The sequence below is a fragment of the Bubalus kerabau genome, chromosome 6, assembly GCF_029407905.1.
Source record: "Bubalus kerabau isolate K-KA32 ecotype Philippines breed swamp buffalo chromosome 6, PCC_UOA_SB_1v2, whole genome shotgun sequence".
NCBI lineage: Eukaryota > Metazoa > Chordata > Mammalia > Artiodactyla > Bovidae > Bubalus > Bubalus kerabau.
Genome location: NC_073629.1, coordinates 87,357,570 through 87,384,599, shown reverse-complemented (window position 1 = coordinate 87,384,599; position 27,030 = coordinate 87,357,570). Strand labels below are relative to the sequence as shown.

Sequence of the window (27,030 nt, the reverse complement as noted above, 5' to 3'; positions counted from 1 at the left end):
TATAATTCACTGAGTACTCTGTGCAGGGTTACCAAGGAGTCAAAGGTAAATAAGATGCAAGCCTCACCTTCAGAGGAGGCGGAAAACTCAGTGGCTACAATCAGATGAGCCCCAAGCAGAGGAGATGAAAACCCTATTGAGTGCAAGCTGGGGAAAGGACATTATCTAGGGACCCGAGAGGAGTCCAGAGCTGGAGGCAGGAGTTAGGACCTTGAACAACACGTAATAACTGCTTGAGTTCCTTTACCCTGTAGGTCATGGGGCTCCTGAAGATAAACTCACATGTGTTTGTTAAAACCTTGCTAAAGCTTATTAAAGCTTGTCAAAGAAGATTCTGATTTGCTGAGACTGCTTTAAAACATCTGACTCAAGACAAATAAATCCCATTTGTTGTGCACGTGTGTGCCAGGCACTGAGCTAGGGATTTTATATACGTTGTCTCATTTGAGCTGAGAAGGACCAGCAGGGGAGCATCCCATGTGCCCAACTTTGGAGGTGAGCAAGGCAGAGAATGGAGACAAGAACACTGTGTAGAGTGTGGGGAGTGGGATGACTCAGCAGGTTAATACTATTTTAAGAATGAAGCACAGGAGTTTAAATTCTTGCCTGCATTTCAGAGAAAAGTCCCTGCTCCAATCAAAATGACTGCCATTCATTTGGGTATGTGTGGTGTATCAAAGCCTAGATTATTCCATCAGTTAGGAATATGGACAGCTGCAACCTGATTAAGCTAGCCAGGGTGGATTTGTCTCAAGCAATAAGTCCAGGGAAAAGCAGCCCAACCAACAATCCTAGCAGAGGTACAAGCTCTTCCATCTCTCCAAGCTGGCTGCTGAATCTCCATTTTCCCCTCTATTCCTTGGAACGTAATTTCATCCCAAGAAGGAAGAAGGGGAGAAGGAAGGCTTTTGCGAAAAAGGCTTAATTTTCTTTTTCAGGACCAGGTCCCTTTTCTAGAGACTCCTGTTCACATTTCATTGCCCAGAACTATGTCACATGGCCACATCCAAGTGCAATGAAGAATGGGAAATAGAGTATTTTAACTGGGTGCATTTGCTGCCCCATCCACATCAAATTGGGCTTCCCTGGTGTCTCAGATGGTAAAGAATCTGCCTGCAAGGCAGGAGACCTGGGTTTGATCCCTGGGTTAGGAAGATCCCCTGGAGGAGGGCATGGCAACCCACTTCAGTAGTCTTGCCTGGAGAATCCCCATGGACAGGGGAGCCTGGCGGGCTACTGTCCATGGGGTTGCAAAGAGTCAGACATGACTGAGCGACTAAGCATACCACATCAAACTGGACTGCCCTCGTGGCTCAGTGGTAAAGAATCTGCCTGCCAGTGCAGGAGTCATCGATTCTGTCCCTGGGTCAGAAAAATCCCTGGGAGAAAGAAATGGCAACACACTCTAGCATTCTTGCCTGGGAAATCCTAAGGACAGAGGAGATTGGTGGGCTTCTGTTCATGGGGTCGCAAAAGAGTAGGACACAACTGAGTGATTAAAGCATCAATAACCACATCAAATTAGTTTTGAGTCCTAAGGAAGGAGGACATACATAGTGGGCAGCATATATAATCTCACTCCATGTTTCCAAAAGTTCTATAAGATAGATAAAGTTATTCCTATTCTACGTACAGGAAAATAGACTCAGAGAGGAAAGTAAGTTACCCAAAGTCATATGAAGTAGTGAGTATGAAATCACTACTTAATGGAATAAAGATTTTAAAATACGCCTGTATCATTCCAAAAGCAAAAGATTTTTAATGATACATTTCTGTCTCCCTTAGCTATGTGACCTTACGTGAGTCACTAAATTTCCCTTAGCCTCCATTCCAAGATCTGTAAAATGAAGATAATTATCCCTGATTCAGAAGTTCTTGAAGTATCAAGTTAGATGGTGAATGTAACATGGCTGAAAAGAATAATGTGGATGGGACCCTGCTTATTATCCACATATGTATCAGCTGAAGTGTCTCTCTCTTGGCTGACAGGAAGAAATGGTTCTTGGAGGAGCATGGTTCTGACACTGGTATCCAAGCCTGGCACCAGTAAAATCTCTTGAGTGGCATTTCCTATTTGGGCCCCATGACAATTTCCCAGGAATTTCCACTGGCTGGGTTTCCTTTGTCCATTCCAGTAGCTAGCTGCCCATGTAGATGAATTATGAGCCACATTCCACAGCAGGTCAGATGAAAACTATGTGCAAATCGTTCACCCATCTCTCTTGCCTTCTTTCTCCGTGGCTGCTCCTCCAAACTAGAACTAAATTCAGGCCACTCCTCGGCCTGTGCTTCTTCTGGTGCCCTGTTTCAGGACTGAATAAAGCATCTGAGCACTGAGGGTCACATTCCAGCTGCACACACAGCACCGCCCACCCTGTTTTAGGCCCTAGGCCTGGGTTCTTGCGTGCCTCTGCCTAGGAAGCTTTGCCTTCATTGTCTTGCCCTGGAGAGCATCTCTTCCCAAGCGGAGCTCAGGCTAACTCCCAGAGCCTCCTCTTCTGTGCATCTTCTCCTGTGTTTCTGGAAAGGTGTTTGTTTTACATTCTCTTCTGTATTAGCATGGAGTTTTTTCCATACTTTTATTATTGAACTAAACCTGTTCACAAGTCTGGCTTTGCCTTGCTGGGTACCAGCATCTTGTAAAAAAAAAACAAAAAACAAAAAACAGATAAAGTAATCTTGATAACAAAAATGCATGTTTATTAGACTTAAGGAAGAAAGAATAGAAGATAGGAAAGAATGAAGGAAGCAAGAAGGGAAGAAAGGAAACCACAGATATAAATGAGGGAGGGGAGTCTCATCCCCTTCCCATCCCTATTCCTTATAATCACTTAGTTATGTATCTGGTGTGACACCCCCAGGGACAAATCAGAAGAGAGTTGTAATTAGAAGATCGAGGGCTCCTGGGGAGACAGGTGTTCATTTTTTAGAATCTGGTCATCTTTCCATTCCTTTCTATGAATATACCATCATTTTAAAAACCATTTCACTACTTTGGAAGCTTTTTTTTCACTATTACAAACGATGCTGAAGTGAATGTGCTTGGAAATACATTTGTGAGCAAATGTGTTGATATACCTGAGAAGGCAAATGGCACCCCACTCCAGTACTCTTGCCTGGAAAATCCCACGGGTGGAGGAGCCTGGTGGGCTACAGTCCATGGGGTCGCTAAAGTTGGACACAACTGAGCGAGTTCACTTTCACTTTTCCCTTTCATGCACTGGAGAAGGAAATGGCAACCCACTCCAGTGTTCTTGCCTGGAGAATCCCAGGGACGGGGGAGCCTGCTGGGCTGCCATCTATGGGGTTGCACAGAGTCGGACACAACTGAAGTGACTTAGCAGCAGTAGCAGTGTTGATATACCTATATATTAGTGTCCTGGAAATTGAATTTTGGTGGAGACTCTATATTTAGACTCCCACTAACTGAATATAATCATACCCATTTTCTCAGAGCCTCATGGACCTTGAACATTGTTGATCTTTTTAACTTTTGCAAATCTTGGAAGAAAATCTCATTACTTAGTTTGAATGTCTTTGATGATTAGTGCAACTGAGCATCTTTCTATATGTTTACAGGATATTTATTTTTTTTCTTATTTTGTGCCATTGCTGTTAGCATCAGAATCTTGACTCCAGTGGGTCCCACTCAGTCTTGAGATCCAGTTCTAACAACACCCCATTAAGTTTTCAATTCAAGACTACATGACAGTGAGGCAAGAATTTGTTAAGAATGACAGAGACAACTGTCTGAAATTAGAGCTCCAAAAAGTTGTTGCTTTTGCCACCACTGTGTTTGTCAACCACGCACATCACTCACGGAGGTTCTGAGGGCCACTTTCAGGCTGTCCTCTTGAAGCATCTATTGAGCGTCTTTCATTTGTGTGACTAACGAAAGAGTTTAGGTGGGAGGGGTTGTACTTGGGTCTTTTTTTTTCAGTTGACTCGTCTGCCCAGCTCTTGTCTTTGCTTTGTCTCAGTCTGGCCAAGCCCCTCCCGTGTGAGATGATGTCTAGCTCTGCAGCATCCTGACCTGGGAAATCACCGTCTCAATTTTGATTCCCTTGGTATTAAATACGTGTACTCTATTGCCTTTGTATGATGAGTCAGTTTCATTTCATTTCAAAGTCAAGGAGCACCTACTCTGTGCTAGACTTTGGGAATACAAAAATGGATAATACTCAGCCCCTATTTCAGGGGAGCCTGAAGTCCAGTGGAGATGAAAGCCAGGTAAATGGGATTACCATGGTCCCACAGTTAAATCAAGAAAGAGTGGAACCCTGGTGCTCTGGGAGACAGGTGAGCTTGCCTGCTTCTCACCGATGACATCTCAGGCAGGTGATGTATACGCTGTGTGCTTCAGTGTCTTCCTCTGTAAAATGCAGAATGTATCATCTATATTCTTATTTCATAGGATTGTTATGAGGACTAAATGAGCTAATTCAATATAAGGCTTAGAAGCTGTTGTGTAGCAAGTGATCCATAAAAGGTGGTTTTCAGTGTTAGTATCATCACTGATTTTTCAAATTACTTTCAATATTATTATAATAGTGCAGGAAAGGAACCTAACCTAGTCTGGAGGCTACTAGAGAAGGTGATGGCAAGGTCGAGTCTTGAATAGTAGAGAAAGGAGACGTAGCCTTGATCCAGAGATGAAAATATCCCATTATTATCATGTGCTGAGCAGTGACAATGGGTTGGACATTTAACCTATATGACCTCGTTTACAAATGAAGACATTCAGACACAGAGAAGTTATGTAACTTGCCCAAGGTTAAAGCAGCTAGTAATATATAGTATTTTATTTCTTCTATTTTATAGTCAAGAAAGGTGAAGCAGGGAGTGGTTTTAGGGGCATGATTTATGTTCATATCTCATGTTCTTCCCACTTGCTATATTGCCATCCAAGGGAATATAAGTCTTGTGTCATTGGGACTTTTGAACAAGATGTGGGCTTCTTTACACTTTGATTTCCCTCTGTCTAAAGTAGGCATCTCCACACCTCTCCTCTCTGCACACAGCCCTTCTTTCAAGCTCCAGGAGAGTCTGTGACAAGGAGTGGGCTCCCTCTGCAAGACATCCTGATTCCTCTGAAGAAAGGCAGCCAGGAAATGTGAAGCATGGTGATGGTGGCCTTTTCAGGAGTGGGTGGTGAGTGGAAACTTCCTGACGTGTCAAGTGACAACATCGGAAAGGAAGTGGAATTTTCCTGAGGCACAGGCAGTTCTCCCCAGCTATTGATTTGGAGTGTGCATCTTGCATTTAACCCAGTGATTAGTTTGGAGGGAGGCAGCATGCATGCTGGGCTTTCATTTAGTGAGTTTAAAGGCATACGGCTTCTGATTTATTTTTTCTTTCTTCGTGCAGGGCTGTTTTATTACTAAGAGATGAGTGACAGGCTTCCCAGCAGTCTTGAAAGACAGGTAAAATTTTAAAAAGGAACATAAAATTTTTCAAGGCACTCTATTTACCTTTTGTAATTTATTAATCACACCTAGTGAAGGCTGGTTGCCCCTCTGGGAACAGTTAAGCAAAGGAAAACTATTCTGAAGACTCAGCTTTCCAATCCCCTTTCTTTCCTTATGCTTTCTTATGGATGAGAGAACTAAGGATCCCAAATAGGAAGTAACTCATCCCAATCATAATATGGGTTACAAATGGAAGTAAGTCTAGTCCTGTCTGGCAACCTCAGAATCACTGAAACACAAAGAGTATGTGTAGAGCTCCATACATGTTCCCAAAATCTTCAAAGTATTTTTTTTTAAACTGATGAATTAATATAAGTACCCCCTTGCCTATATCTCTTCAATACCACTGAAGGACAAACTTCAGGGCAAGACTTACAAGATCCTTCAAGAGCTGGTCTCCATTTAACAGGCAAGGTTCATCTCTTGTCTTTCCTTCTTTGAAATCATCCATTTATATGGGCTTCCCTAGTAGCTGCTAAAGAATCTGCCTCCAATGCAGGAGACCTGGTTTCAATCCCCAGGTCAGGAAGATCCCCTGGAGAAGGGAATGACAACCCACTCTAGTATTCTTGCCTGGAGAATTCCATGCACAGAGGAGCCTGGTGGGCTACAGTACATGGGGTCACAAAGAGTCAGACACGACTGAGTGACTAATACTTTCATTTATATGGAACATCTTTATCTTTCCCACATAGAACATCCTTCTTATTGCTGGGTTGATGAACATGCTATCCATCTGCCTGAAACTTTCCTCCCTGGATGGATGGATGAATGAATGAACAACTAGGACCTGAATTTATAGCTCATTTCATTAGAAGTCATTGCCTCATTGGGTTAGTGTTCATTCGATCAACTCAAATTACCTCTAACAACCCCCAAATTTTAATTTCTCTAGCTTGACTTTATCACTTGCTTGAGATTTTCCAGTTGTAACCTTTGGGTCTGAAATAATTCCATTTAATTCAGGAAGTTGCCATACTTCCCTTGGTATAAGTCTTTCCTTTTAAAAATTCAGGAAATTCTCTCCATTTGATGCCTTGGTAGGCAAATCCTCCTCATCTATAAGCATATAGATTCCAAGAAACCAAATAAAAATTTGTGAAGTTCAGAGTGAAAAAAAAAATGAAAAAGCATTTGTATTACGTAAGTGAGCCACATTACTGTGAAGTTTGGTAGCTTCAAACTTCAAGCTCAAAAAGCAGGCATTTCCAAAGTGGGGGATGTGCAAAATATGATATAAATGTGATGCGCTGCTGAGGGGAGCTAGAGATCACAGGGTGGGATGGAGGGGTGAGCATGGAAAATATATCCTATGTCATTGGCATGATGGAAAAGGCAGAACCCTAAAATAAAGGGGTGAAGAGATGGCATGCTGGGAAAGTTGGGGGATAGGTCATTTCACTTCTTTAACAGCACATTTTATTAAGTAGCTACGATGTGCCAAGCCCTCGTCTGGGACCTGGGTATTTGCAGAGAAAAACATGTGACAGAAAGAAAGTTTAGAATTTGACATCATGGGAACCTGGATTTCAGTTTCAATTCTATCACACAGTACCAGTTTGATCTTGGATGGTTTGTTTTGGTTGCCTTATTTGTAATATGTGTGTGTACTTTCTTGTTTATCAATAGCTACTATGTCATTTAGACACTGTGCTCGGCACTGGACACCCAAAAGTAAACAAGACAGATAGGGCCCCTCCTCTCAGAAGCTTATGGAGTAAGGGAAGAGTTTGACAAGTTCTGAGAATAAAGTATTTGCTGTGTGAGAATTAGCAAGGCTGAGATATCACTTGACATACAGGACCATTAGGATTAAATGAGATAAAGTATTTGAGAGCCTACTGTGATTTTGAGAGCACAGAACAGGAACGGAACCAGGCTGCCTCCGTTCAAATCCCAATGTGGCCACATATTAATTGTATCACTTAAGGAATTACTAAACCAATTTCCTGATCTATAACATGGGGATAATAATAGTAGTCAACTCATGGGGTTGTTAAGAAGATTAGATAAGTTAACATATGTAAAGAGTTTAGAATAGTGCCTGGCACACACTGAGTACACAGCTGATATTTATGAATTATTGCTGTTGCTGTTATTGTTTGCACATGGCCCATGCGGGTGCTCACGATCACCAGTTCCCTACCTCCCCTCTACTGCTCTTCTGAAAGCAGTAGTCCCAGCAGTGAACAGCAGTCCATGTTCATGTTCCATCGTATATCAAAGGCCCAGAAGGGTAACTGCAGAAAGCATTGTTCTCGGTATAATTTATAATTTATTCCTGTCCAAGCAATTTGCCTTGTTGGGCCTTTGAAGAGCACAAAGTTCTTTCCTGTACTTGGCTGGGCTGAGCACAAAAGGTCATGGTAAAATTAGAGCTACAGGGACGAGAGTGTTTGGAAAAGAACTTGGGCCTCAAATGGATGACAACTGACTCCTTCCCTGGGAGCCTCAGAGAAGAAAAGGTCACGTGTTGATGTTCAGCCACACAGGGTCCAGGGGTCTCACAATCTTGTGAGCAATGCTTGGCTCTGCTGGTACAAACCATGCCGTCTCCTGGGTCATGTCTACCTCTTAGGGTCACTGTGAGGATTATATGGAATAACTAATTTTCAAATGCCTGACAGTTGATGGAACTGTTGTCCAGCCTTGTCATCAAATGATGTTCATTAAATTCTAAGAGCAAGAAGAGCTTGCTTCTTCACAGCACTGAGTGATGCTCGCTGAGGGGTTATGGTTCTGATAGCTGAACAGCTAAACAGCTTTCCTCCTCCAGTGTTTGAAGGTCTGGTCTACACCCTCCCAGCAATGCAGGCATAGAATTAGGGGTCCAAACTTCAGGAAGGCAGGCACTGGAGAGTCTTGCTCCTTCTCGTGGTCCCAGATGCTCCCTGGCATGCAGCAGGGATGTGACGAGTACTTGCTGAAAGGGTAAACTATAAGGACAGGCAGAGAAATGTAGTGTGTCTGGAGGCATGGTGAAGGGACTCAAAGCCACACTGTATAAAGCACATGGGTGGAACTAAGGCTGAAAAGCTGGAGAAGGAAGACTGGGGCACAGAAGTCTTCTGTGACTGCATCAGTCAGACTTCAACTAGTATGAAAGACAGATGACTGAGATAGACAGATAATAGATGATTGATAGATTCATTAGTGGAAAGTTAATATAAAATAGACATATGTTAATTCATCATGTTGTACATCTAAAACCAATACAATGTTATATGTCATTTATATCTCAGTTTTTTTAATGTTAAATAAATAAATAAAAGTAAGGAAGCTGTTTCAAAATACTTAGGAAACTTAGGAAAGTTGTTGAGTCAATACCAAAAAGTTCATGTGCCTGATTTTGGTCTCTTTCTTGTTTGATTTTATTAATACCACTCCAAAAAAAATGAGAAATTTTATAATCCATATTGTTCCAGGAATAGCACAAGTTTGCTTTTTAACAGAATACCAACTATTTTAGGATAAATTCTTCTATACCTGAAAATCCCATTGATTTTTGTCTGAAAGCAAGAATAGCAAATCAAAAAGAAAGCAACTCAGTTTATTTGTAGATTTTCAAAATCCAGTCATGTTTCATATGTTCAATAAACTAAGGGCTTTTGGTTTTATGTATAGGAAGCATAGGGCTTCCTTGGTGGCTCAGATGGTAAAGAATCTACCTGCAATGCAGGAGACCTGAGTTCGATTCCCAGGTTGGGAAGATCCCCTGGAGAATGAAATGACAACCCATTCCAGTATTCTTACCTGGAAAATCCCATGGACAAAGGAACCTGGTGGGCTACAGTTTATGAGGTCACAAGAGTTAGACAGGATTTAGCAATTAAACCACCATCACCACCACCACGATAGAAAGCATATTCAATCAAATTGAAGAATAGGCTTAAAATATTATAAACTCTGATGAAAACCTATCACATGGTGACTCATTTGTAGACTACCCTTCAAAATAAAATTTAACAAGAAATGGACTAAATATTCACATTTTCTGTATTAATAATTTTATATTATCTAACATTAAAAAAGATAAATCTTTTAAAAGAAAATAGAGTAGTTTATGATTGTTATTGTTATAACTGTTGTTAATTATCCTGTGTAACTGGGGGAGCTGGCTAAGCAAACAACATCCACAGGTAAGTAAGTGGTCAGGAAGGGAAGACCACAGGGAAGTGTGGGTAACTGCAGACCCCTGCTGGCTATATGAACAAGGAGAGTCTTCCCAGGGGAGTTAAGGTTGAAGTAGGGGACTTCAACAAAGATAAAGAGTCAAACAGATAGACAGGATGAGGAAGGCATCTCAGGTGGAGGACACAGTGTGGTGTAGAGGTCACGGGCTCCCGGTGTGCTCATGGGGTGCATAGAGTGTGGGAGTGGGGAGACATCAGACTTAATTCAACCCTGGGGGCCGCGTTGAGCTGCTATCACACATAAGTTGTGTGGTGTCTCTGAGCCTCAATTTCATCCCTTGTGGACTGGATGTTATATTACCTGCTTTATCTGCCAGTTAGGGAAGAAGATTTGGACCCAGTTGAATAAAGAACTTCAGAGCAGGCAGGACTGGCTTCTGAGTCCCTGCTATGGACAAGTTTTCTGGAAGGATGACCTGCAAACACCCCTCCCAGGCCCATGATTTTGAGATCCCATGAGTCAGGGATGCAGGCCTTGTTCTGACGCTGCCCCTCACACACCAGCCTCATTCAAAGCCTGGGTTAACATTTGCTGCTGGCCTGCTGGGCACAGTAAGATCTGAGAGGCACTTAGATGAAATGACACCTGAATCACTTCAGCTTTAACACCCAGTGAATCTCTTCCTAGGAGCTGAGAAGGTAGCACCGATATCCTCAAAATGACATCACAACAAAAAGAGGAGAGTTAACACCATGTATGCCAATTGTGTGTGTGTGGTGGGGGGGGGGGGGGGTGGGTCGCGGAGGGGAGTTTGTCACCCGATCTGTGGATTATGTGATCTGGAGCAAGAGCTTCGACCTCACCACTCAGCAAACACAGGTAGCTTCACTGTACGCATCGGTTCCATGGTGAATCAAGACCTTGGAATTCTTCATGAGCATATCAAATCTCTTCAAATTCCAAGAACAGTTAGGCAGCCTTTCCCCCCTCGAAATCTTTGTACCTGCTATTGCATCCTCTTCCTACAACCCTTACAGCCTGTTTCGGGTATCTAATGCTGTGTTAACAAAGCACCCCAAACATAATGCTTTATAATTAAACCGCAAAAATCTCTATTTTGCCCCAAAATCTGCAATTTTGGCTGACTGAGAGGAAACGGCTCATCTCTGCTTCACTCAGTGTCAGCTGGGTGCCTCTAAGGCCGGGGGCTGAAATTAACCAAAGCTGGGGTCCCTGGGCATCTCTCTCCACTGTGCATGGCTTTTCCAAGTGGTGTCTACCACATGTCAGTTTCAGGGTAGCCAGACATTTTACCAGACAGCTCAGGCCTCCCGAGGCATAAATCCTGAGAGGGGGGGAGAGAGAGAGAGAAAACCAAGCAAAATCCAGGTTGCTTTCAGTGACCTAACCTCAGAAGTCACATGCATCGCTTCTCTGCCCTCTCTGGGAGGAAGTAGTCAAAAGCCACCACCCAGATTCCAGAGCAGGGAACACAGAAGCCCCCTGCTTCTCCATATGAGGCAGGCCAGTCTCACTATGAGAGGAGTACATGGGACGGGAGATACAGCTTGCTGAGTCCATTTCTAGAAGGTATAATCTGTATCCACTCTTTTCTGTCTGAAAAACCCTTCTTATGCTTCAAGACCCAGCTCAAACATCACCTCCTTTATAGCGCCCCCAAGTTCCTAAGAGCAGGTTACCTCCTTGATGAGGCCTAACTGTACTTTGTACCTCTGCTTTCAGAGCACTTAGCACCCTGAAATGACATCTGTCTCTTTCTGGAGTCTGTGAATGGCGAGTTCTTCAAGGTCTGAGGCTGTAACATGTATTTCATCGCTCCTAGCTTTTGGTACTGGGGAGCTGCTTAGGAAACAGATGTTGCTACAAGCTAGACTAGGGCTTCTCATACGCTGGACTATGTGCCGCAGAATGCCTGGGTGCTCGTTCAAAATGCAGACTCCCAGATCTGCATCAAACCTGCTGCACTGACTCTTGCAGGAGGGGTGCTAGTTTAATCAACTGCCCAGACGATTCCAGTGGGTATCAATCTTTGCAAGCTATCTTTGTGTTCCCAGTGCCTAGTACCATGCCTGGCACAAAGTTACTACTCAGTAAATACCTGCTGAATGAATGAGTGAATAAGTGAGTGAATGAATGAATATTTTTAGACTGTACTGGGTACACGAGAGTCAGTTTGCTCTTTTGGCTAATGGGACATCCAGGTCTGGCTCCAGAGTCAGATAGGCAGACATTCCTCGAGGTTAAGTCCAGGTGGGACTCAATGCCCCCATTGCCCCTTAAGTGTGCTGGCTTTCCGGAGGAGGTGGCTGAGCCAGTAGAAGGGAGAGACTTGGCGGTTGTAAAGTTAGTACATTTTCTCCCCCTCTACCAGAAAGCTCCCTTCACATCCCCACCTCCCACTCGTCTCCCTTCCCCCAAGCATCCTGTCACATCCCATATCAGAACCATTCTGGAAGCAGTATTTGCTAGTTTGACATTTCAAAATAGCATCTAGGAGGCTAAAGATAGCTAGGTTACAAGGGAGGTTAAACAGCTTGCCAAATGACGCTGAGCAAATTTGGTCTTCTCTGCGATGTCCGAAGAGTTCTTTGATGTTTTCCCTCTACTTGGAGGAGTAGAGCATTGGATGGAGGGAGGATACTGAGCCAAGAGCCAAATGGCACAACCCTGGTGGCTGGGAATTCAGTGAATGGTAAAGGAGTGTGAGTTTCAGAGGTCAGCTTTCTCCAGCTGTCCACGACAACAAGGCAGAGACGGTAAGAGCCTGCTTGCCTGGCTGCCTGTGTGTGGCCCTGTGTCTACCTATGCATCTGGTTTCCACTGAGACCAGCACAACCATGAGGAAACAATTTGTCCATGTGAGATAGTAAAATTTTTTAAATGTCACTAGCCTTTTACTTCCTTTTCATTTCTTCCTGGCTCATCCCCATTTTAACTAAACTGCCCCAAGCCAGAACTATATGACTGTGGATGTGGTAGGTGGGGGCCAAGACCCTGGTGACTGTGAGGAGACACCATGTTCCCTGGGGATCAAGTACCCACTCAGCGGGTCCAAACAATAATACCTACCATTTATGGACCATTCGCTGTTCGCCAAGCTCTCTGCTAAGCTTCTCACATCCTTTACCTCATTTATTCTCACAGGAGCTCTGTGCCTTAGGTATAGGATGGCCTCCTTCCCAGGTGGCACTAGTGGTAAAGAACCCGCGTGCCAATGCAGGAGACAGAAGAGTAGAGGATTTGATCCCTGGGTCAGGAAGATCCCCTGGAGAAAGGCATGGTAAGCAACTCCAGTATTCTTGCCTGGAGAATCCCATGGACAGAGGAGCCTGGTGGGCTACAATCCATAGGATTTCAAAGAGTCAGACACAACTGAAGTGACTTAGTATGCGTAGCTTAGCACGCATACACCGTATAAATGACGGTCTGAGAGTCCGGGAAGTTAAGAACTTGCTTCTGGGACTGCAGCCGGTGCTGTAGAGTTGAGACTCCAAAGCAGGTGTGTCTGACTCCAAAGACAGCTCTCCTCCCAACCATGTTACATCGGCTCCTTTTACAGAAACAGACATCTTCCCCCGCATGCCCTGCATTGAATCTATCCCAGGAATCAAACCGCCTTCAAAGGGCAAACGGGTGCCCCTCGTGATGGGCAGGTTGCCAGGATGGACACTCACGCTCGGTGACTCAGCAGCACAGTCCACTTGTCTGACCTTTTCCCATGTCACAGATATCTAATGAAAGGGCTAGCCCTGCTCGCATCCTGCAGCCCCGGGGGCAACCTGAGTCACAAGAGACGGACTGAATGTCAGAGTTGAAGTGAGTGTCTCTGCCTCACCCCCTCTAAATGCGGCTGCCGCTGCCCATTCAGTGGTGGCTGAGCTGTCAGAGCCAGCGCAGGCTGGAGGAGAAGCAGGAGGGCTGCTTGCAGGGGTAGGATGCTGGTCATCTGGCTAAAAAAGGGGGGTGGGGTGGGGTGGGTGAGGCAGCCCAATTATGCCTGGCTTTGCTTCCAAGCTCTATAATCGGATTCAGGTGCTTCCAAAAGCTCCTGCCTCTTCCGAGCAAATTCAGTTAAGGGCAGGGGGAGGGCGCGCTAATGGTTTCCACATTGGGGGCCTCTGCAGAGAGGCCTCTCAAGAGTGGGGGCAAGGAATCTGACCTTGCCTCCAAGTAGAGTCGTGCTGGAAGGAATGCAAATGTGTTCATTAAGCACCTCTTACGAGTGAGGGTCTTAGGTCTTGCAGGCTGGACACTGAGAATATGATAAACAAGCAATCACAGATGTAGCCTGCCCGGAGCTTACAGCTGGTGGGAGAGACAGAAAATGGACCAGAAAATTACAATACAGAGTGAAGAAGCCTGCAGGTACTGTGGAGCACAGAGAAGGCCACCTACCCAGATTCAGGGGAACAGTTGGCTCCCTGTTGAATGGCTGAAGAGGAGTTCACTGGGGAATCTGAGGGTTCTGGGAGCAGAAAAACAGCCCAGGAGAACATGAGTTGGGGGAGGTGTAGAGCTGGCCAGAGCATCGGTGGAATAGCACCGAGTGTAAAGAGGTAAGTTAAGAACGCGGAGAAGTTGGTAAAAACTTTTGGCCTTGTAACTCAGCAAGGAGAAGGCCAGAGGTCTAATATGATCCCTTTAGAAAGGCCAGTCTGACCTGGACGGAATAGACTGCATAAAGGGAGACCAGTGTGAAAGCAGCGGGAGTGGTTCAGGGTCACGCCAGTGTGTCTTAGACTAGGGTGGTGGCTGAGGGGATGGTGAGGGAGGGTATACCTGGTTATAAGGCCAAATCAACAGATTACACGGTCCCTGCCTTCAAGGAGAAAAGAGTTTTCATTGAAAAAACATTTTCTCCCTTAATTCATCCCAGTCTTACATGACCAGAAGGAAGCTTAAGGGTCATTCAGTTCAATCTCCTTTTTGCAGAAGTCCAGAGGTTTTCAACCTGGGTTTGAACTCCTTCAGTGAGGGAAGGCAGTAGTGGCAGTCTGGAGAGAGTCTGGATGGGCAGCTGGCCTGGACACAAGCTTTCTTGAAGTTTCGGAAACCCCTGGACCTGAGTGACGGTACACCCTGCTGGTGGGGCCCCTGGTTCCAAGCACTGGGGCAGTTTTAAGGCAACATCTATTTTGCCAGCTGTGATGGAGCAGGCTGCTGCCCACCCTACTCCCCCAGCAGAGGGGGGCCACAGAGGTTGGCTGGGGGCTGAGGGCACTTTTCTGTCAACAGACCCACCTATGAGTGCTTCCTAAGTGTCTGCCCTGTGCCAGCCTTGTTCCTGGAAACTGCTGTGATAACACTCCCTGGGTGAGAACTAACACTCACTGACCTTTTCCATGGGCAGAATCCGCAGGAAAAGGTTGTTGAAATTTTAATGACAGCAATTCCTGAGGCTTGTAAAATTCTTTTAACATTTCTCTAAGCACAGACAACAACAGCATCTTCTCTTAGCCTGAGCGGGGTTCTACAGCTCTAAAGCACTCACTCACTCAGGGTCACCCTTGATCCGTAAACAAGCCTGGGGGAGGGGCAGAGCTCCTGGGCCCTAGAGCCCCAGTGACCTGGATTCAGATCCTCTGTGCCCCATATGACAGTGTGACTGTGGTCCTTACTTTACCTCTCTGAGCTTCCTCTTCTGTAAAATAGGGATAACATGCCTATTTGAAAGGTTGTTGTAAGTGTTCAATAAGTAGATTCTGCCTAGCCCGGTGCTTGGGGAAAGCTCATTTCCTTGGCCATATTTCTCTTTCATTCCTATATTCCAGATAAGGACATGTCTAAGTTTGCATAACTAGAAGAAGTGGTGCCTAGCATATAGAGCCTTAGTCAGCTCAGGCTACTATCACAAAATGCCAAAGACTGGATGGCTTAAACAACAGACATCTATTTCTCATGGTGCTGGAGGCTTGGAAGTCTGACATCGGGGTGTCTGTCTACATGGTCAGGTCTGGTAAGGACCCTCTTCCTTGCTTGTAGATGACTGTCTTCCTGCTGTATCCTCACATGGCAGAGGGAGGAAGTTCTGATGTCTCCTCCTCTTCTTTTTTTTCTTAAATTTATTAATTGGAGGATAATTGCTTTACAATGTTGTGCTGGCTTCTGCCATACAACGTGAATCAGCCATAACTATACATATGTCTCCCCCTCTTGAACCTCCCTCCCACCATCCCATCCCTTTAGATTGTCACAGAAAAATATGGAATGCTTCATGAATTTGTATATCAACCTTGTGCAGGGGCCATGCTAATCATCTCTGTATCCTTGTAATTTTAGTATACTACTGCCAAAGCAAGAACATCCTCATTTTTTTTATAAGGTCACTAATCACTAATCCCATCATAGTGGCTTTCCTGGTGGCTCAAATGGTAAAGAATCTGCCTGCAATGCAGGAGACCAGGGTTTGATCCCTGGGTCAGGAAGATTCCCTGGAGAAGGGAATGGTTACTCACTCTAGTATTCTTGCTTAGAGAATTCCATGGACAGAGGAGCCTGGCGGTACAGTCCATGAGTCTCAAAAGAGTTGGACTCAACTGAGTGACTAACACAACAATAACAATCCCATCACAGGGGCTCCACCCTCATTATCTCATCTAAACCTAATTTCCTCCCAAAGACCCTACCTCCTAATGACTAACCTTAGGGTTAGGGCTTTAAGCTATGAATTTAAGAGGATACAAACATTCAGTTCATAATACAGTGGGCCTAAAATCAATGTTAGTTCCACTGTTCTCCACCTCAAGGCCCTGAACTAGGGCTATCTCTTCTTCATGCTTCTCCTTATGCAGCCTCTAGTGCTTCCTAGGGACCCCTTTAAGAATGTCGTGAGAGCCATGGAGCCTCTTGCCTGAAAATGCATACGTATATAAACAGACACCATGCACACCTTGTCACCCACAGAATTCCAGATCCCTGAAGGTCACCTATGGACTCTAATAACCTGCCATAGCACCCATATGACACAAACTACCTTTGGCCACAAATTGTGGTTCCGTTTTCTAATTTCCCCAGGTAGATTTTTAACTGCATGAAATAGGAAACTAGCTCTTCTTGTTCAAATCTGTATTCCATATAGTGATTGGAGAGAGGACGTATATAGTGAATGTTAATTGATCTGGTGGATAAATAGATGGATGAATGGAAGGATGGATGGATGGATGGTAAGTTGGTTGGTGGGTCTGTGGGTAGGTGAGAAGATAGGTCAAGATGGATAAATAATAGAAAGGTGATGAGTGGTAGGTGGGTGAACAGATGTATGGGTGTTCTGGGTGAGAGGATAAGTGGGGAGAGGGATGGGTGCATAGATGACTGGATGATAAGATGGTGAGGTCTTCACCATGCTCAGAGAAGCACCCAAGCAAACCCTTCTTGAGAAGATAAATTCATGGTGGTGGGGATCCAAATACTGGAGGACCTGGAAAGCCCTGGAATTAATTCAGTAGAGAATACAAACTCCAGAAGGATCAGAAGCAGAGGCTGCATGGGGGGAACAATGTGTTGGCAGGCGGGGTCTGAAGAAGGGCTGTGGGCTCCGGTGGGAGAAGACGACGCAGGGTCAGAAAAGCCAAGGAGGAAGCTGGACAAGAGGAGGGGAAACCTCTGATGGAGAAAGCAGCACCGGTACTAAATGGAGAGCGGAAGCTACAAAGACCCACTTCTAAGGAAAAGTGGAGGGCAGGCAGGATCTGGTGGGGAGCAGAGATGACTGAATGAAGACACAAGAATTCATGACCTTGGGATTCTGAGCCACTCATTCAACAATCATTTGCTGAGCTCCTCCTGTGTGCCAGGGCTCATTGTAGGTCCTGAGGAAAAGTCCCAGTCTGTGCCGTCAGATAAGAAAGACAGAAACACTAGTGAAAGTTGAAATTTACACAGTACTTACTATGCACCAGCCACTATTCTGTTTAAGGGTGACTCGCCTCAACAACAACATATGAGGGAGGTATTACTATCAGCCCTACTTGGCAGACAGGGAAACTAAGGCACAGAGAAGGTAGGTTATACTTTACCCAGGTAACACAACTAATACATGTGAGAGTCAGGACTGGAACTCAGGTTCCAGAGCTTATGTGCTTCATCCTTGTTGCCATTAAATGGAAGTTAAACAATAGTTGTAATGCAAGGTGATGGCAGTCTGAACCATTACAGTGGGTTACAAAGCAGGGATGAGATGACTGGCTGGCTGGTTGGATCTAAGAGGATTTGAGAGAGGAGACCCTTGCGAGCTGGGCCTTGGAGAATGAGTCAAGTTCCTTAGTCATCTGCCAGAGGTTTGTAAGTTGAAGGATGAGGGGAAGGGCATACCAGACAGAGAAATTGAGTTGTGCAAAGATCACAGGCACTGGGGCATGAAACAGCAGACACCTGTGCAGGTGATGGTACGTGGCTCTGTGTGACTGCTCGGCAGGGCTGGGAGCTGGGAAAGGGGAGACAAGCTACACATTGGAAAAATGCCAGGGACTGTTCCCTCATACTTATGTGAAGGTTTATGATGTTCAACACACTTCTCTATCCCTTTAGGAAGACAGTATGTGGCAGACTGTATATATAATATTTTTGTTCCCATTATTTTGATGAAGAAACTAAAATTCAAAGTACAAAATCCATGAGGTCTATTAATATGACCATAGCCAATCCTATGATTGTGTGTGCTAGCCACTATGTTCAATGCTTATATGAAATTTTTCATTTCATTTCTACAAATTTGCCATGAGATAGATGCTGCTGTCAAGCTCATTTTAAAATAAAGAAAATTGAAACTCAAAACCAGTTAAGGTCCTCCCACTAGGATGATCAATCAACCACCACACAAAGGCCCTGCTCTTTGGAACCATGTAATACTGAGCTTCCCCAGTGGGTCAGCTGGTAAAGATTCTGCCTGCCAATGTAGGAGACAAAAGAGATGCAGGTTCAATCCCTGGGTCAGGAAGGTCCCATGGAGATGGAAATGACAACCCGCTCCAGTATTCTTGCCTGGGAATTCCCATGGACAGAGGAGCCTGGTGCGATGGGGTCACAGAGTCAGATACAACTGAGCAGGCATGCATGCAAAACTGTCTTCGCTGACTTTGGACTCTAGTCTAGCCCACCTGAAAGAAAGATAACATGCTTTGAGTTTTGCATAAAACCATTGTGGAAGCAGATACATTTAATGATGAAAAGTTTCTAACTCTTCTATACTAAACTATCTCCTTTGTGGGTGAGCCAGACTGAAAATCCACTGGGTTCCAAGACTCCTAGGATATCCTGGTTTCTTCACAATCAGGACCTAGAGATCCCGACTTTCATTTCTTTGCGAAAGAAAGGGTTTAGACTGGGCATGAGCCAGGCATGAGATAGGCCTGGGCTGCAGCGTGACAGGTTCCGGGCCTGGGTGAAGAAGCCTCCATTTAGAGCTGGGATAACAAAAGAACCAAGTAACATTCACTGGGTACTTACTTTGTGCTAAATACCCTTCCTAACCTTAAAAACCATTTACCTGTTATCTGCCCAGTGAAGCAGTAACCATTATAGCAATCTTTCAGATGATAAAATCGAGGCCCAGAAAGCTTAAGAGACTTGTCCAAGATCACGCAGCAAGTCAGTAGTGGAAGCAAATTTCCAGCCCAGCTAGTCTGGCTCCAGACCCTATGTGCTAGCCTATATATTATACCTGAAGGAGGCTTTTGTAGCCAAAGAGCCCAGCTCTACATTTTACCTATAAGGAGGATCCAGAGAGATCATGAAACTTCATTAATAACACACAGCATCACCCAAACCTCAGTTCAGTATTCAAAAGTTTTCTCTCCAGAGCCATTCCACTCCTCCTTCCTCACCTCCATCTTCTTTGTGGTACCCTTCCCCCCAAGCTGGCCTTGAAGGTTAATGGGAACCAACTCGGGAGTCAGTCATACAGGGGGTTAAATCTTGGTCATGCAGCTTTTCAGTTGTAGGAACTTGGACAAGGTGCATGGTCTCTCAGCCTCAGTTTTCATATCTATCAAATTATTATATAGTCTTATTCACCTAGAAGAGAGGTTGAAAGGGTTAAATGTGGCATGGTTTGGTCACTCTGCATCATTGTTATAATTTTTTCAGAGAGCTGTGAAGAACACCATCTATTGGATAGAACTCATTCTGAACAATCTCCAGCAAAGACTAAGTCTTCAATACATCATTGGATGCACGCATGCATTTTCTCGAATAAATGAGTGTCTAGCACAAAGGTGGGACGACTGAGCGACTTAACTTTCACTTTTCACTTTCATGCATTGGAGAAGGAAATGGCAACCGACTCCGGTGTTCTTGCCTGCAGAATCCCAGGGATGGGGGAGCCTGGTGGGCTGCCGTCTATGGGGTCGCACAGAGTCAGACACGACTGACTCGACTTAGCAGCAGCAGCAGCAGCACAAAGGTCAGTGTATTAATAGGTAGATACTAGGTGACCTCATAGGATCAGACTGTCTGCATTAAACTAATAAACTAATTTTGGTTGAGGTGTCTATAGCTGCTAACATTTGAAACTAGTGTCCTTGAAGGTAAGATTGCCATTTTAACTGCACCTTTATAATAGACAGAAGTAGGCTTTTTTCCCTACCATGGGACCCAAAGAAAAGTTCCTTTAGATATGACCAGGAGAGGTAGAGGGAAGAACAGCCAGTGCTGAGAAGGCAGGGGAGAGCTGGGGTGCAGAGGCAGCAGAGGAAGGTGGGGAGAGATGGATTCAAGACCCAGTAAACTCCCTGCCCACAGGTTTGTTTGTTTTCAGTGCTCACTGCCCAGAGCCTAGGACCACCCAGGGCACATCATGGGCGCTTAGTAACTGTTAAAAAAAAAAAAAAAAAGTATGAGAATGAAAAATAAAGAGAGGCAAGGAGAACAAATCGGGCAGGAAGAGAGAAAAAGAGAGACAGAGCTCCAACAAAGATAGAGAAGACAGCCAGAGGGGCCTGAGGCGGCTGGCGGCCGGGGGCAGAGGGAGGGACTCTGCTGGCTGAAGCCCAAGGACTCGGCTCGGGGGCGGGGGGGACCCCAGCGGGAGAGGCGGCGGCCTGGCTGCGGTGAAGAGAGCACACCCCGAGCGCAGGAGCGCAGCGCCTGCGCCCAGGGCTCCAGACAGCCCAGCCTGGAGAGGGCCGTGGCCGTCAGAAGGTCACGGCCGCGCCGCGGGACTTTCCTGGGGTGGGGGTGGAGGACCTGCGAACAACGCTGGCCTTTAACTTCCCAGGTCAGACCACCCCGCGCTGCCTCCGGCGCAGGGAACCCACCCTGAGCTAGCCTGCCCGCGGGGACCTGTCCTCTGGCCTGACTTTTTAAAGTCCCTCCCTGCCTTCAAAGCTCTGAGTCCCTCCTTTCCCCTAGCCGGAGGCTTCTCACACTTGAGTGCATCAGAATCACTGCGAGGCTTTGTTCATTTATTTAATTGAACAGTTTAATTAAGTCGATGATTATTGTTGCCGCTCCACCCCACCCTCCTGTTTCTGACTGATGGGTTTAGGTTGGAGCCATAGGCTATGTGTTTCTTTTAAGTTCCCAGGTGATGTTGATATATCTGGTCCCCGTACCCAGGCTTGAAAACCACTGCCCAGTATGGGATAACTGTCTCCCTCCTTTTCCTCCTTGATCCACCAAGTACCTTGTTCAGCCTCCCACAGAGTCCGGAACCCCTGACAGCTAAGGAAACAGGCAAGGGAGGAGGGGATCTGCGGCGCTTGGGCAAAGCCGGGAGGGTACCAGGAATCCCAGCTCCCAGCCCCCGAAGCTGTCTGGTAGCAGCAGCCGTTTCTCTAGCCTTTCGCGGGTAGAACTGGGATCCAGAACAGGGCAGAACCCTGAGGAGTAAAAGCTGAGTGGAAAGCAATGTTAATCAAGCCCACCTCCAGGAAAGGCAGAAAAAAGTCCTTTTCTTCAGGAGAGGAGAGTGCATGGAGGATTCCTATTCAACGATCAGTAGTGCACTAATCAGTGCCACTCACACTCCAAACCTGTTCGTCAAGCAGCTACTCTATGCCAGATACCAGCTGGGGATTGGGGATAATGAGGGAAATAAAACTGGGGTCAATGTCTTAGGGAGAATGCTTTCTAGTAGGCAGATTAACAATAAACTTAGGAAAGTAGTATGCTAGAAATAAATTATAAATCCTATGGGGGGAAAAACCAAGTAAGGTAAGGAGGTGCCACTGAGTACAATTTTAAACAAGATGGTCAAGGTAGGCCTTGTTGGGAAGGTGACATTTGAACCAAGAGTTAAGGTAGTCAACCATGTGATACCAGAGAGGAGAGTTTTCAGGTAAGGGGAACAGCTGGAGCAAAAGTCCTGAGGTAGGAGCACGCCTAGCATATCCGAGGCCCCACGGAGAGATGAGTGTAACTGGGTGGGGCGGGGTATGGAAAGAGCTGAGTAGGAGATTGAGGACAGAGAGGTAAGGGGCAGGCAGGAAGGTGTTATAGGGTGGGGGTGGAGCAACCATTCATAGGGTTTGACTTTTACCCTAAAATGTCCCTCCATTTTTCTTTACTTTTTTGTCCTGTTCTTGCCTCTTCCATCTACAATACCAAGTTTAAGAATAGTGTTAATCTGGCTCACAGCTGGAGCTGGTTCTGAGAGACAATTTTCAGTAGGTTAGTCAAGCCATCCATCTCAGATAGTTAATACAGGCTGTAATTACTTTTTCTAACCTGCAGGACAGACGGCGAGCTGTTTACATTTGCCTCAGCATCCTTCTTTCTCTTTTCCCATCATTCTCCATGCCTCCTCCAGGCTCTAGTTTCCCTGATGCCCCTGCTCCCTGACACGCCCCAGGCTTCTACAGCAGCACTGTCCAATCAAAATAGAATATCAGCTGCACATGTTATTTAAAATTTTCTGGTGGCCACATTAAAACAAAAGTAAAAAGAAATAGGCAAAATTAGTTCTACTAATAGATTTGATTTAACCCATTATAGCCAAAATAGCATCTTGTCAACATGTAATCAATACAAAAATCAATGAGATATTTTACTTTATTTTTTCCTATACTGTCTTTGAAACCCAGAATGTATTTTACACTCATACCACACCTCAATTCAGCCTAGCCTCATTTCAAGTACTCTAAAGCTTCATGTGGCTAGTGAATACATGGATCTCACCACCCTAGACTCAAATTCCTGATCTTCCTTCCCCTCCTCAACAAAATTAACTCTTCCTGTTTCTAGAATATGCTGACACTTCCTTCAGGAAGCCTTCACTGATTTCTTCACCTCCCTCACTGGCATGTAAGAAATAAATGAGTAAAACTGTATGGATATATGGTACTCAGAATAATCCCTGGCACAAAATAAGTTTAATTGAGGTGTTAGCTATCATTATTATAGTATTTACTGCCATTGTAATAACCTGATTGTTGTGTAATTCTTATATAAGAATTATATATTTAATTTCCTGCTTTCCTTTCAGGCTACACTGAAAACTCCATGAGAAGAAAATGGCTGCCTTTTTCATTGCTCCACCCTTGTGTCTGGGAAAAGTAGATTCAATATAAATGTATTAAATGAATGAATAAGAAAGCATGCTTGGAATTATGACTATTTTAATTCTAACATTATAGTAGATAATCATAATCCTGGAGGATATGACATCAGGTTCCATTTTTACAGAAGTTCAGACAGTAGATACTATAGAGAGATGAAATCTGGTCTCAAAAATGAAGAAGGAAAAAAAAAAAAAAAGCAGGGTGGTGTGATGAAAGGGTCCATGCTCTGAATTCAGACAGATTTGGGTCTAAAGTCCTGTTACTTTACTCACTACTAGTATGACCCTGGAGAACTTAGTTAATTTCCCTGTATCTCAGTTTCCCCATCTGTAAAATGGGGATATGAGTATTTTTTAACATTATATTATATTCTGGGCTTCCCTGGCAGTTAAGATGGTAAAGAATCTGCCTGCAGTGCGAGAGACTTGGGTTTGATTCCTGGGTCGGGAAGTTCCCCTGAAGAAGGGAATGGCTACCTACTCCAGTATTCTTGCCTGGAGAATTCCATGGATAGAGGAACCTGGCAGGCTACAGTCCATGGAGTCACAAAGAGTCAGACATGACTGAGTGACTAACACTTTCACTTTACATTATATACCTACACTCAAGGTTAGTTTGTAAGTGGCAGGAACACAGGTCCTAATCTCAGCCCAGGTATCTTCTTTACCCCTTTGTGTAACAAAATCTACCGTGTGTGTGTGTGTGCATGTTCTGTTAGTATTTAGTGAGGTATACTATAGACACAAAGTTTTGATACACATTAGATGCCCACATTAGTATGTGTGGTTTTTCTTTCATTTCTATACAGCAGCATGGGATCTTTCTATTCTCCTTCTCTTTTTATTCCTCAAATGAGAAAAGTTCAAGCAGTTCACTTACTATTTCAGGGAAATTTCACCATCCTGCCTAGCAGATAGAGTGAAACAGGTTCAAGTCAAGAAAAGACCCTTTGGCAAAACTGTAAAACTTAACACTTTAGTCTCCCCACCCTTTTGTCTCCTTCTTCAGCCTCCCTACTTCCAGAAAGTCCTTATTTTGTACCATTTTGGTTCCTGGCATTTTCTTCTCTCTCTGGCTCCCAGAGACAAAAGGAATTCCCACCCACACTGAATTTTGTTGCATGTTAAAGAGGAATTCCAGACACCTAGAGATGGTTGCCACTCATTGCTCAGGGTTCTCAAAGCTCTCTCTCTCTGGCTCAGCCACAGTGCTTTCCCCATTACTTCCTAAATGTCTGTGAATGCATTTTCCCCCACCAGACCCCTGAACAATATGTGCAGATACAGCCATGTCTCTCTGAATCTCAGCCCTTAGGAATCAACCAGACACATAGTAGGTGCTGGATGAACATATGCTAAATGCATATGTGCATGTATGATGTCTGAGTGACTGTTTCTTAATACTTCCCCTCCAAAACGCCCCAAAGACTGACAGATGTGTGTGGTGAGAGCTGTAATGGGAGGAGGTTGGCTACCTTCTTAGAAATGAAACTGAACACGGCTTGGAGCTCAGCTCCACTGTCTGCTTCCCTCTGGTGTCCTCTGGGAATGACAGGGAGGAGGTTGGAGGTGGGGAGCCCAGGAGGGCTGACAAGGTGTCCTCTTCAGCACTGAGTCAGCAACACCCAGCCCGTGGACACAGGAAGATCCAGCTTTCAGGGGCTGAGTCACATGAATAACTGGAATAGTTGTTTAGATCATAATGAATTCCCAGAACCTTTCCAAGCCAACCAGCAGGCACTTGCTCTCTCCCTACCCTAAAAGCTTTCTAGCTTTGTGACTTAGCAGAAAGGAGGAGCCAGGCCTGGGATTCTGGAGGAGAGAGGCCTCAGGGGAGCAGGGTGCAAGCCTCCTTGCCATTCCCATCAGCTGGCACTGCAGGTTGTTTCTGGACATTTTCATGTTTCCCAGAAGATGTAAAAGGAGACTGGTATTGCAGGCAGCAATCCCCCACAGGCCACACAGCTGTTGTGGCAACTAGGCAAGGTGTGGTCCAGAGGTCCTGGCACCTCCTGGTGGAGCAGGGTGTCAGAGGATACCAGATGCTCCAGGAGGCTGGACAGGTTATCCTCTCCTGAAATGTCCTTAGAGGTCTGTGTTACCTTGGATGAAACAAGATACCTAATCTGCAGCCCTAGGAGTAACTGTATGGGGGAGGGGAGAGGATGGCAGCCCAGGCGCTGTGGGACTGGTACACAGGTCCATGGTGTTCATCTTCTCAGCTGCAAGTCCTGAGTCCAGTAGCTCCCAGAAATGCCTGCTCTGAGAGCCACAGAAGCCCACAGGGAATGCCTTGTCAAAATATTGGCAGAGTTCAAAGCTATGCCTCAGTGTTTCCTTCCTGAGAGAATCCAAAAAGGATCTCAGGCTTCTAAGATTTTCCTCTATCTTCTTTGATCGTATGCACTGTCAAAATCCCACTTAGGCCAGTGAACCTTGTCTAATGCCATATCACTCAAGTTTATGCCTGTGTTAAGGCAGTGTTTCCCAAACTTAAGCATATATCAGAAGAATCTGAAAGACTCATCAACAGATTTCTGGGCCCCACACTCAAAGTTTCTGGCTTACTAGGTCTTGGGTGGGCCTGGGAATACACATTTCCTAACAAGTGCCCTGGAGATGCTGATGCTGCTGATGGACGGAGGAGCCCGGTGGGCTGCAGTCCGTGGGGTCGCTCAAAGTCAGACAGGACTGAGTGACTTCACTTTCACTTTTCACCTTCATGCATTGGAGAGGGAAATGGCAACCCACTCCAGTATTCTTGCCTGGAGAATCCTGGGGACAGGGGAGCCTGGTGGGCTGCCGTCTATGAGGTCACACAGAGTCGGACACGACTGAAGTGACTTAGCAGCAGCTCTAAAGCAAAGTTCTTAAATGTATTTTGGGGTCAAAAACCCATTTGAGAATCTCTGATAACCCATTTGATAAGTCTTGCCACCACTTCCCAGAAAAACAAGACACAAATGCTGAAAAATTTTGATTACAATTTCAGGGTTCATTAGACTTGCAGAAACTCATCCATGAACATCCAGGCTAAAATAACTCCTGATTCAGGGCCCAAACCAGAATTAAGAAGTAAAATGCAGATTAATAAAGTACAGGAAGGCAGACTTTATGTCTAAAAGCAAAGGAGGTTAATGGTAAATTTGTTGAGTATTCGTTTTCTAAAACTAGACAATCTGGTTTCAAACCAGGCTGTAACATTTGCCAGCTGTCCGTCAGTTTTCTCATCTGTGGATGGATAATTCAAAGTATTTCATAGGACTTTGTAGGGATTGAATGGGTTCATACATGCAAAATGTATAGAATAGAGCCTGGCACACAGTATACACGCAGTAATTGTTCCCAATTATTTCAGCTCAATCAAGACCTATTGATTTTCAACTTCCTGACATATTTCAAACCCTCTCTTCTCCAGCCCAACATCCATAATCCTAATTTAGGTTCTAACCTTGTCTTGTCTACCATGTTGCAGTATCCTCTCAACAGTATCCTCTCTATATTCCTGTTTTTCCTGCTTCTAAGTTAACTTCTACAGGATATTCTTCAAGACTCAGCAGGAGGACTCTTTTCTCTGCCACTTTCCCTGAACTCCAAGTAGACCTGATTTCTTTCTTCTTTGTGATTATATAACATGCTTCCTCTAATGCTTTAGTGCGTGTACACATTCTTGAGCCCATGGGGAACACTGCTAATGATTCTCCCAGTCCCAGTTCTCATCTTCCATAATAAAAGGCCATCTTCCAGACTTCCTTGTAGATAGAGTTCTGAATGCAAATTCAGTTCTGCCAATAGATGTACATGAATGAGATTTGAAAAGTTAAAGTGAAACAAAGGAAATTCTGCTCTTTTAGACATTTTCTGCTGGCAAGCACAGTTGTGGTGACATGAAGCTTTTCTGCATTGTATTCT

General features: G+C 45.0%; 1 long non-coding RNA gene and 1 other non-coding gene across 14 annotated transcripts; one reads left to right on the top strand and one right to left on the bottom strand.

The window, feature by feature from the left end:
* Positions 1-4,994: 4,994 nt before the first annotated feature.
* LOC129655377 (uncharacterized) lies at positions 4,995-23,156 on the top strand. Of its 13 annotated transcripts, none has more exons than XR_008715952.1 (7): positions 4,995-5,151; positions 5,368-5,423; positions 12,768-12,903; positions 14,556-14,695; positions 15,395-15,579; positions 19,707-20,022; positions 23,044-23,156. It is a non-coding gene; the product is annotated as an uncharacterized LOC129655377 (long non-coding RNA). The 13 variants fall into 13 exon arrangements; XR_008715954.1 differs by lacking the exons at positions 4,995-5,151; positions 5,368-5,423; positions 12,768-12,903 and adding exons at positions 13,618-14,179; positions 22,803-22,862 and having other exon boundaries at positions 19,707-19,834; positions 19,924-20,022; XR_008715951.1 differs by lacking the exons at positions 4,995-5,151; positions 5,368-5,423 and adding an exon at positions 12,180-12,379.
* On the bottom strand, positions 15,820-15,923 carry LOC129656650 (U6 spliceosomal RNA). Its single transcript, XR_008716439.1, has one exon. It is a non-coding gene; the product is annotated as a U6 spliceosomal RNA (small nuclear RNA).
* Positions 23,157-27,030: the final 3,874 nt, after the last annotated feature.